We start from the raw sequence: 12,752 nt of genomic DNA on the forward strand, positions 1-12,752 counted from the left end.
TACTTCACTTAGTATAATAATCTCTAGGTCCATCCATGTTGCTGTAAATGACATCATTTCATTCTTTTTTTTATGACTGAGTAGTGTTCTATTTTGTATATGTACCACCTCTTCTTTGTTCAGATTCATCTGTTGATAGACATTTAGTTTGCTTCCATGTCTTAGCCGTTGTTAATAGTGCTGCAATGAACACTGGACTGAATTATCTTTTCCGATCATAGCCTGTCCGAATATACAGGGCATGACATGACCCTTTAATAGCACAGGTATACTGTCTGTCTGTTCATATATTGTATATGTTTGAGTTTTATATACAAAAAGAGTAAGATGTTTTTCACCCCCTTCAAACATCCCCAATGCAACGCAGACATGTAGATGGAAAATGATGCTGGCGAAGACAAAGACTCACAGAGGTATTAAGAGATGGCCATGTCCCTGTGCAGGGCTCACTCTGTGCTGGGTGCCGTCCCAAGTACTTTAGACCTGGGCCTCAGACTGGTATTGGGCTATGGCCTGTTAGGAACTGGGTTGAAGAGCAGGAAGTGAGCGGTGGGTGAGCGAGTGAAACTTCATCTGCTACTCCCCATTACTCGCATTAGCACCTGAACCATCCCTCTGACTTCCCCGGCCCGTGATAAAATTGTCTTCCAAGAAATTGGCCTCTGATGCCAAAAAAAAGCTGGGGGGTACTCTCAAGAGTCTTCTCCAACACCACAGTTCAAAAGCATCAATTCTTCGGTGCTCAGCTTTCTTTATAGTCCAACTCTCACATCCCAGAGGGATGGGATGGGCAGGGAGGTGGGAGGGGGCTTCAGGATGGGGAACACATGTAACTCCACGGCTGATTCATGTCGATGTGTGGCAAAAACCACCACAATATTTAAAGTAATTAGCCTCCAACTAATAAAAATAAATGAAAAAAAATCAATACAAATGAATTTACATACAAAACAGAAATAGACTCACAGACACAGAAAACAATCTTATGGTGACCAAAGGGGAAAGGGGATGAGGGATAAATTAAGAGCTCAGGATTAACCTATACACACTACTATATGTAAAATAGATAACCAATAAGCATAGGGAACTATACTTAGTACCTTATAATAACCTATAATGGAAAAGAATAACCCACCTATATTTCAATAAAAAAATACAAAAACTATGTAGGTGATTAAGATGTTTAGTTCACTGGTCTAGCTAAAGCTAGTCAACAATTAAGACAAGTACAGTCCATATGTACCAAAATGATAACAAAAACATTTGCCTTCCTCCGTTATTTCATTGCTAGGAATTTATTCAAAGAGACGATCCCAGATGCACATGACATTATAACTACAGTGCTTATTAAATTTTACTTATAATGGGAAAGCTGTGACAAAAATAATAGGCTTTCAAATTATATTTCTTTTGATCCAGACATAATCAGATTTGCCAACAAATATTTATCTAGATCCCAAGGATAGCTGCATAATGGTGAAAAGCTGGAAATATCTTAATTTTCACAATTAGGTTGGGTGAATAAAAATGTACTTTATCTACACATGATATATACCATATCATCATTAAATGATGGTAAAGATGAATATTTAATGGTGGAGGAACAGTCTACGTGTTGTGTGGAGTGAATAAAAATACAATCTGAGTCAACAGATCTTTAATGGGTGCTTATTGTGTGTCTCCAGGCAGCGCTCTAGGCCCTAGGAAGGTATTAGTGAACAAAAAACAACAAAACCCTGACGTAATCGTGGAGATGACAGTCTAGTGTGGGGAGAGAGGTGGTTTCATGGCATGTTAGGAGGTTAAAAGTGTGACAGAAAGTAGATCCGTCTAAGGAAGATAGAGGATGGTGAGGGTGTGTAGGGGTGGTGAGTGGAGGGTTTTCAGTCTGAAAAAAGCCTCAGTCTGGACAGCCTCACTGAGAAGGTAGCATTTGGGTTAAGATTGAGGGAGTGAATAAACAACAGATTCCTACTGTGTAGCACAGGGAACTACATGATAAACCATAGTGGAAGAGAATACGGAAAATAATGTATTGGGTTGGTCAAAAAGTTCATTTGGGGTTTTCCTTAAGATGGTAAGAAAAAACTCGAATGAAATTTTTGGCCAACCCAATATATATATGTATAACTGAATCACTTTGCTGTATAGAAGAAATGAACACAACATAGTAAATCAACTATATTCCAATAAAATAAATTAAAAAAAGATCAAAGGCGGGTGAAGGAGTGACCATGGGATAGGAAAGTCCCCAGTTGAAGGGGACCTTGCAGGGGTCCTGGGGCCACCTGTACCTGGCTTATCCAGGGACCCGTGAGGGGCCCCATATGGCTGGAGTCAGGCAGAGGAGGGGTGAGGCCCAAACAGTGAGGGCAGTGTGATCACAGAGGGTCCAAGAGCCATCGCCAGCGATTCTACTTTTGCTTGAAGAGAGATGGGAGGGATGTTTTCTGCGTTTATAATATTCTATAGCTGCGCTGTCCAGTACGACAACCTCTAACTCCTCGTCGCTGCTGAGAACTTGAATTGTGGCTACTTTGAACTGAGTGCATTGTAATTGTAAAATACACGCTGGGCTCAAAGGCCAAATTTAACACTGCTGCTGCTGTTATTGCTGAGTTGCTTCACTCATGACCGACTCTTTGTGACCCCACGGACTGTGACCTGCCAGGCTCCTCTGTCCATGGGGTTCTCCAGGCAAGAATACTGGAGTGGGTTGCCATGCCCTCTTCCAGGGGATTTTCCTGACCCAGAGATCAAACCTGCATTTCCTGTGGCTCCTGCATTACAGGCAGATTCTTTGCTAGTCAGCCACGGGGGGAAGCCCAAGTCTGTATTCTTTAGTATAAAGATAATTTAAAATATCTTCATCATTTTTATATTTACACATTGAAATGGCAATACTTTAGATATATGGACTTTTTTTACTTTGTAAAAATAATTCATTTATTTTTATCTGAAATGCAGTGGATTTTTGCCATTTGTGCTTTCTTGTCATATGGGCTATGAAGAAGAGCAGGTTTAAACATTCTGTCATCTCCTGTCCACTGTCTTCTGGTCAGCTGTTGTTTTAGCAGCTTTTCTTTGTGACAGCAGCCAGCAACAGTAGGGGGCCTTCTGGACTTTGTATCCAACCTTGGATGGATCTGTGATTGTATCTTTTGCTGCTTAAGCAGTACAGCCTCCACATGTTGGCAGTTTCTCTCCTATTGGCCATTCTCTCCTATTCTCTGCTATTGGTCTGATCAGAAAATCTTGGGCAAATTGTGAATTCTTCAAGACAGCTGCTGTTTCTTCATCCATTTCAACAGTTTCATCTTTCTTAAATGTGAAATTTGCATCAAATATTGATTTTTTGTGTCCTGTGATTCCTCCATTATAAATAACTAGTCATCTTTTGGTTGGTCCTGTCTTAGGGAATTTGAAGAGGTGAAACCATGTTGCAGAAACCAAGCGGCAGTCACCAATCACACTTTCTAGTTCCTTGTTTTGAACAGTAATGAAATTGGCAGTGACCAAACGCGGAGGGCAGAGCCAATTTTTTGGGCAAGGGTAGGAAGGTCTTTCCAGTACAAAGCACCAACCAGGCACTCACCCCATAAAACTTTGTGTATCCTGATTTTTCCTGGCAATTCAAGACTAGCATAGATGTCACTGAAATATAGCCCGCCACCATGCTTTAACACTCAATGTATCTCCTGCAGCACTTGCTGTTTATTAGGTACAAGGTTAATGACATAATTGGATATCACAATATCATAACACTCATTCTTGATTCCAGCCTCTTCCAGTTTCTCTACGTAGCCATGAATAAAGGTCACATTGGGTGCCTGGCAGCCATATTTCTCCATGTGATATTCAATGTACTTGTTAGCCACTTCTACTGACCTTCTGTCTATTCCAGTGACATGTCCCTTCTCACCAACCAAGTGCATAGCAATCTCGGTTAATTCCACTACCCAGGTCCAAAATCCATCAGTTTTCCAGATGCTGAGAGATGACCAGACCCCAGCCATAATAGCTCAAGGATGCTTCCCCGTGTATACTCTGGAGGGCTCCCCGGATGTTTTTGCGGACAGCCTGCTGCAGTGACCCCGGCATTGGTCTGCTGATGTCTTCAGCTCCTGCACATCTTTCTGGATCTCAGTGTCGTGAGGGGTCACCACGTCACCTCTGTCTCCAGGACTTGGGGACCCTGCAGTTGGCTCTTGAGGCTAGATGCTGTGTGCTGTCCTAAGTTGCTTAGTCATGTCTGACTCTCTGCGATCCCATGGACTGTACCCTACCTGGCTCCTCTGTCCATGGGATTCTCCAGGCAAGAAGACTGGAGTGGGTTGCCATGCCCTCCTCCAGGGGATCTTCCCAACCCAGGGGTCGAACTCAGGTCTCCTGCATTACAGGCAGATTCTTTACTGACGGAGCCGCCAGGGGAGCTATATATATCGAATTAAATAAATATATTGTTAAAGTTAATCGAGCTATTTCGTTCTTCCTTTATGGATGTGGCTAGTAGAAAATGTAAGCTTACAGGTGTGATCCCCGCCTATTTCCACTGGACGATCCTGCTCCATAGAGAACAATGGGGTTGTTCAGTCACTCAGTCATGTCTGACTCTTTGTGACCCCATGGACTGCAGCACACCAAGCTTCCCTGTCCTTCACTGTCTCCCTGAGTTTGCTCAAACTCATGTCCATTGAGTCAGTGATGCCATCCAACCATCTCATCCTCTGTCGCCCCCTTCTCCTGCCCTCAACCTTTCTCAGCATCAGGGTCTTATCCAATGAGTTGGCTCTTCGCATCAGGTGGTCAAAGTATTGGAGCTTCGGCTTCAGCATCAGTCCTTCCAATGAGTATTCAGGGTTGATATCCTTTAGGATTGATTGTTTTCCTTGCTGTTCAGATGACTTCAATTCTATAGATGAGAGGTGGAAGCAAATGGGGCCCTCGTGATTGTGTCAGGGGTGAACAGAAATGGTAGGAGATGGGATATAGATTCACATTTATTTATTTTGGGGCTGTGCTGTGTGGCTTGCGGGATCATAGTTCCCCTACCAGGGACTGAACCCATGCCTTCAGCAGTGAAAGCTCAGAGTCCTAACCACTGGACCACACGGGAATTCCTAGGACATCTTTTGAATCATAAATGATACAGTTTTGGGGGCAGACTGGATGGGAGTGTGAGAGGATAACTCTAGGGTTTTTAACTAGGAAACTGGAAGGGTGGAGCTGGGACTGATCAGGTCTCAGCATCAGGTATTGAATTTGAGGTGTCCACAGCACAGCCAAGTAGAGATGCTTGGTAGAGTTACAGAGGGGAGTCTGGAGCTGGGGGAGAGGGCAGGGCTGGGGAGTGAGCTTGGAGGGGCTGTTTCAAGCCCTGAGTCTAGACAAGGACCTCAGGGAAGAGAAGAGGACTGAGCCCCCAGTGCTCCAGCTCTGAGAGGCTGGAGGAAGAGGAGAAACTGCAAAGCCAGTCAAGAATGGATGGGGAATGGGGGACTGGAGGACTGACATCCTACAAGCAGAGCAAAGAAAGAGCTTTTGGGAGGAAGGAGAGGGAAAGAGAGGCAAACATCAGCGAGAAGAGGGCTCTTTTAGTGGAAGGCTGATGGGAATGTCTGAAGGCAGACTCACCAGGGAGGAATTTGGAGGAAGCAATTGCTGCAATTTTTTTCAAAGAAATTAGTGTAAAAAGGAGCAGAAAACTGGGAAGATAGCATTAAGATTAGGCTATGCTTCCAAATGTGAACAGTTGCACCCTTGGGATGATGAATATGCTTCTTAAAATTTTGTTGTGACGTAGGAAAATAATTCCTGTAACAACCAGGTTAATTTTGAGCAGAAAATGTTCTAAAATCAACAGTGGAGTTTGTACAATTTCTTAATAGCTAAACCCTCTAATCAGCTCAGCTCTTAAATACAGAACTGGAAGTTGGGAGCTCCCTATGGATGTTTTCAAATTTCCCCTAAAAAATGGAGTAACATTATCTTTTTTACTTGGGCTGAGACACAATATTGAATTTCTCCTTAAATTACTAGGAGCTGGCCTGTCTCTAGAATGGACCTGAACAAATTGATCTACCCTAAGTCAATGAAGGGCTTTTAAAAGGATTTTCTTGCCTTTCAGCCTTTTTCAAGCAAATAATTTTAACTGAAGGATAATTGCTTTACAATGTTGCGTTGGTTTCTGCCACACAGCAGCATGAATCTGCCATGGGTACACGTATGCCCCCTCCCTCTTGACCCTCCCCCCACCTTCCACCCCATCCCAACCTCTAGGTTGTCAGAGAGCCCTGGTTTGAGTTCCCTGAGTCATAAAATTCCCACTGGCTATTTATTTTACATATGGTAGCGTATATATTTCCATGCTACTCTCTCCATTTGTCCCACCCTCTCCCCCCACCCCCCCATCCTGTGTCCGTAAGTTTGTTCTTTATGTATCTCCTTTGCTACACTGCAAGTAGGATCCTCAGTATCATCTTTCTAGATCCCATCAGTTCAGATGCTCAGTCGTGTCCGACACTTTGCGAGTCCGTGAATCGCAGCACGCCAGGCCTCCCTGTCCATCACCAACTCTTGGAGTTTACTCAAACTCATGCCCATCAAGTCGGTGATGCCATCCAGCCATCTCATCCTCTGTCGTCCCCTTCTCCTCCTGCCCCCAATCCCTCCCAGCATCAGGGTCTTTTCCAATGAGTCAACTCTTCACATGAGGTGGCCAAAGTACTGGAGTTTCAGCTTCAGCATCAGTCCTTCCAATGAATACCCAGGACTGATCTCCTTTAGGATGGACTGATTGGATCTCCTTGCAGTCCAAGGGACTCTCAAAAGTCTTCTCCAACACCACAGTTCAAAAGCATTAATTTTTCAGCACTCAGCTTTTTTCACAGTCCAACTCTCACATCCATACATGACCACTGGAACAACCATAGCCTTGACCAGATGGACTGGTTAGACTGGTTCCCAATAGGAAAAGGAGTACATCAAGGCTGTATATTGTCACCCTGCTTATTTAACTTATATGCAGAGTACATCATGAGAAACGCTGGGCTGGAGGAAGCACAAGCTGGAATCAAGATTGCCGGTAGAAATAGCAATAACCTCACATACGCAGATGACACCACCCTTATGGCAGAAAGTGAAGAGAAACTAAAAAGCCTCTTGATGAAAGTGAAAGAGGAGAGTGAAAAAGTTGGCTTAAAGCTCAACATTCAGAAAACTAAGATCATGGCATCTGGTCCCATCACTTCATGGGATATAGATGGGGAAACAGTGAAAACAGTGTCAGACTTTATTTTTTTGGGCTCCAAAATCACTGCAGATGGTGACTGCAGCCATGAAATAAAAAGATGCTTACTCCTTGGAAGGAAAGTTATGACCAACCTAGATAGCATATTAAAAAGCAGAGAAATTACTTTGTCAACAAAGGTCCGTCTGGTCGAGGCTAGATCCCATACATATGTGTTAAAATATGATATTTGTTTTTCTCTTCTGACTTACTTCACTTTGTATAGTGCGCTCTAGTTTCATCCACCTCATTAGCACTGACCAAATTTATTCCTTTCCTTTTTATGCATAATACTCCACACACACACACACACACACACACACACACACACACACATGAAGTGAAAAGTCTCTCAGTCATGTCCAACTCTTTGCGACCCCATGGACTATAGTCTGACAGGCTCCTTTGTGCATGGAATTTTCCAGGCAAGAATACTGGAGTGGGTTGTCATTTCCTTCTCCAGGGGATCTTCTCGGCCCAGGGATTGAACCCAGGTCTCCTGCACTGCAGGCAGACTCTTCACTGTCTGAGCCCCCAGGGAAGCCCATATATATATATATATATACACCACAGCTTCTTTATCCATTCACCTGCTGATGGACATCTATGTTGCTTCCACGTCCTAGCTGTTGTAAACAGTGCTGCGATGAACACTGTGATATGTGTGTCTTTTTCAATTACGGTTTTCTCAGTGCCGTTTGGTCTTTTAGTGTGAAAGTCAAGGGGAAGTTCCCCATGTCAGGGTTATTCCCATGTGAGTGGCACTTAGGCCAGTCTTTGGTGCAGCCCCTGTTTTCACTTGAGAAGTGATTATTTACAGTAAAATAGTGATAGCCACTACTGTGTTCAACACAGGCCAGATATGATGTTAAGAGCTTTATCTACATTTATCGATATTAATATAATCAGCATGCAAACCTATGAGTTAGATATTCTAACTACGTCCTTTTTGATGGCTAAGGTAGCTAAAACTCAGAGATCACATGGGTGGTAGGGCCAGATTTGCCTGATCAAAGTTCAAGTTCCAGCCTATTCTCAGGGATGAACAAAACTGGGTGAGACCTCCCTTCCCCCTCCAGGCCCTGCTACCTGTGGTAGGTAGGGAGGCAGTGCAGTGGGGACTCCAGTCCGGCAGCCTTTCGGAAGTTTTCAGTCAAGATTTTAGAATAAAAAAATGTATTTTCTTCATGAAGGAAGAGTTTTTCTGCCTTCAGAGCTTAAAAACTAATCAATAAAAGTGCTCAGTACTGTCTGTGATAGAGTTTTGGCAGATCCAGTCTCTGGTATCACTAAGAGGCAGTCAAGCCCTCCATGTATCTCTATATCAGAGAGAGTTGCATCTTAGCAATGGGAGAAAATGTCTTAAAACAAATTCCTTCAAGAAGACAAACAAAGAAACTGAAATAAATAAATAAAGGGGAAAAAAATCCCAGAAACAAAAAGAAAACAAACTCTTTTAGGTTGGGTATCCAAAAATTACTCCTGTGGTATTTTTTTTAATATTGTAGTGGTTTTTGTCATACATTGACATGAATCAGCCATGGAGTTACATGTATTCCCCACCCGGATCCCCCCTCCCACCTCCCTCTCCACCCGATCCCTCTGGGTCTTCCCAGTGCACCAGGCCCAAGCACTTGTCTCATGCATCCAACCTGGGCTGGTGATCTGTTTCACTATAGATAATATACATGTTTCGATGCTGTTCTCGCGAAACATCCCACCCTCGCCTTCTCCCACAGAGTCCAAAAGTCTGTTCTGTATTTCTGTGTCTCTTTTTCTGTTTTGCATATAGGGTTATCATTACCATCTTTCTAAATTCCATATATATGTGTTAGTATACTGTAATGGTCTTTATCTTTCTGGCTTACTTCACTCTGTATAATGGGCTCCAGTTTCATCCATCTCATTAGAACTGATTCAAATGAATTCTTTTTAATGGCTGAGTAATATTCCATGGTGTATATGTACCTCCTGTGGTATTTTTATTCCCCAAATAAAAGACCCTCATACTGTTGAGTTCCATTACAAAATGTCCCTTGTGAACCACACTGTTGGTGGAAATGGAAGTTGGCACAGCCACTGTGGAAAAACAGTGTGGAGGTTCCTCAGAAAACTAAAAATAGAACTACCATATGATTCAGCAATTCTACTCCTGAGCACTTATCCAGACAAAACTCTAAGCTAAAAGGATATGGCACCTTTATTTTCATAGCAGCACTATTCACAGTAGCCGAGACGTGGAAATCACCTAAATGTCCATCGACAGATGACTGGATAGAGAAGATGTGGTACATATACTCAATGGAATACTACTCAGCCATAGAAAGAATGAAACAATGGCATTTGCAGCAATGTGGATGGACCTAGAGATCATCATACTAAGTGTAGTAAGTCAGATAGAGAAAGACAAATGCCATATGACATCAGTTATATGCGGAATCTAAAATATGGCACAAATGAACTTAACTGCAAAACAGAAACAGGCTTACAGACATAGAGAACACTTGTGGTTGCCGAGGGGTGGGGTGTGGGGAGGGGTAGACCAAGATTAATGGGTGCAAACTATTATGTAGAGAACAGATAAACAACAAGGCCCACTGTACAGCACAGGGAACTATACTCAACAGCCTTATGAAAAACCATATGGAAAAGAATATGAAAAAGAATGTATATAAATATATAACTGAATCACTTTGCTGTACTGCAGAAATAAACACAAGATTGTAAATTAACTGTACTTCATTTAAAAAAAGAAATAAAATGTCCCTTCATTTAAAAAAAGAAATAAAATGTCCATAGATTTGATTGTTTTGCTAGCTAGTGACAACTCTATAGAGTGTAAAAATTTTCTACAGTGAGTTCAATAAATAGAATAAACACTTCCACTGTTTCCTCTAGTCTCCCCTTTACGAAAGGGAGTAATAACATCCCTCACAGTCTGGAGCTAATGTAAGTGTTTAGCATGTTGGCCGCCCATAATAAAGTCTTGGTAAATGTTAGCTGACATTAATAATAAATTCATAGTAGATGACTGACATAATTAGCATATCAAACACTGGCCTAAGCATCACACCCTACTTCTTGATCTAAAATACCTTCTTTGTAGGCAAATTGTGCTTGGGAGATGTTTAATAGTTTTATTCTCTTAAATAGGTAAATATTTCTCTCATAATTTGATTTACTCTGTAAGATGAACCCAGTTAATTATTTGTCACTCTGATGGAGGCATCAATTTTATATATCTAAATTTGTACGATTCAACATTAGTGGAGAAAATCTGAGCTGACCAAAGTGTCCGTAGGTTGCAGACTGCAAACACACTCAGGAGTCTAGAGAAAGTAGAGTTTCTTTATGCTGTGCATAAATGCAGTGTTCCTCTAAATTAACTTTAAGTCCTTCCAGGTTTAAAATTGGAGAAGGAAATGGCGACCCACTCCAGTACTCTTGCCTAGAAAATTCCATGGATGGAGGAGCCTGGTGGGCTACAGTCCATGGGGTCGTAAAGAGTCGGACACGACTGAGAGACTTTTCACTTTGAGGTTTAAAATAGTGTGGCCTGATTAATTTGTTAGGTAACATATTCAAAAAATTTTTGGGTGCGTTTCAAGATTATTTTATTATTATTAGCAACATTTTTGCTGCCCTGTGGCATGCGGGATCCTGGTTCCCTGACCAGAGGTCGAATCCTAGCACGCTGCAGAGGGAGTGTGGAGTCCTAACCACGGGACCACCAGGGGAGTCCCAATGCATTCAAACCTTTAAGGAAAAAAATGTCAGCCTTTTAATCCCCACCTCTCTCCCCTCCCATCTCCTCTCCGAGGTGGCATCTGATATCCTGGGGTGAAGGGAGTCATGTTGGATCCCTGCCTCTCACCTGACACCCACTCCCCTTCTACGCCCATCACCTGCCAGAAGCCTCCTCTCCCCAGGATTCCCTGGGCCAGAAGGGGGGCTTTTCTTTCCTTTTCTGATCAGATCTCCTACCCAGGCCTGGCTTCTAACATATCAGATAGATTCTAAAGAAATGTACTCAGACATAAAAAAGAACAAAACAATGCCATTTGCAGCCACAAGGATGGACGTAGAGACTGTCATTGTGAGTGAAGTGAGTCAGAGAGACAAATGTCACATGATATCACTTGTAAGTGGAATCTAAAAAACTATTTGTAAATAGGTACAAATGAACCTATTTACCAACAGAAAGAGACTCACAGATGTAGAAAACAAACACGGTTAGCAGGGGGACAGCGGGTGTGAGATGAGTGGGGAGGTAGGCACTGACATATCCACGTTACTGTGTGTGAAATAAGGAACTACGAAGGACCTACTGTATAGCACAGGAACCTTCCTCAGTACTCTGCGATGGCCTATACAGAAACAGAATCTAAAAAAGAGTGGATATATGTGTATGTACAGCTGACTCACTTTGCTATACACGGGAAACTAACACAAGAGTGTAAATCAACTGTCGACTTAGAAAAAATGCACAAGTGAGAGTTGTGAGTTAGATTTTATTTGGGGCAAAATGAGGACCTCTGCCCGGGAGACAGTACCTCAGTTAGCGCTGAGAATCTGACCCAAAGAGGCAGTGGGGGAAGGATAGTATATATGTGATTTTGGTGAACGGGGAATACATGCAAGTGAGTCCATACTTTTCTGGAAGGTTTTTACCAATCTTGTGACCCTTTGCTAGGAACAGTCATTATCATGAATGATTTTAGTGCTTTTCTAGATATGGGGAGATAGCAGAATTGGGCTCATGAAATCGGCTCCTGAAAATAGCTAACTAATATCTAACTATCTATCTGGCGATCTGTTCTGCCAGGTTCTTTCCCCCACACTCCGCTCCCCTTGAGCACAGAGTGCCTCACTTCTGCTCCCCACCCTGGATTCTTCTTAGAGGGTGTTGAAGATCAACAGCTGCAGCAGCATGTGATTTAATCCTGCAGAGGTAGACGGCAAGTGCCCATTTATAGCTGACACAACTATATTCCAATAAAATGTAATTGAAAAAAAGACGTGTAGCAAATCTTTTCTTCTCTTTTTTTTTTTGCAATGCCTGACTTCTAAGCCTATTGTTTTGTTAAAGAGTTTGTGGCCTGGCCACCTTTTGCCATGGAGCAGTGAGCCCCAGCCCAGGAAATGGGGGGTTGCAAACGGAAAAGGAAGAGATGGGGTTAAAAAGCCTTGATGGAATATTCACACAATGTCATCCCTGCAACTGTGTCTTGGAAATGAGCGAGGAGCTGGTCATCCAAATGGCCACATTAACTTGGGTAATTGCCATCTGTAAGTAACATGTGAAAATGGAAGGATGTACCAGATGGTTCATAACTGCTGTGGCGATAGAATTAACAATGATTAGAAAGCTGACGGGTGGTACACCAAACACCAGAAGTTGCAGTGAGCAAACTCAGTCATCATCGGAAAAGGAAGAAGACCAAGAGGGGATGCATTCACTGAA

General features: G+C 42.7%; 1 pseudogene; it reads right to left on the minus strand.

The window, feature by feature from the left end:
* Positions 1–3,168: 3,168 nt before the first annotated feature.
* LOC133051025 (arsenite methyltransferase-like) lies at positions 3,169–4,101 on the minus strand (annotated as a pseudogene).
* Positions 4,102–12,752: the final 8,651 nt, after the last annotated feature.

The sequence above is a fragment of the Dama dama genome, chromosome 33 (assembly GCF_033118175.1).
Source record: "Dama dama isolate Ldn47 chromosome 33, ASM3311817v1, whole genome shotgun sequence".
Classification (NCBI taxonomy): domain Eukaryota; kingdom Metazoa; phylum Chordata; class Mammalia; order Artiodactyla; family Cervidae; genus Dama; species Dama dama.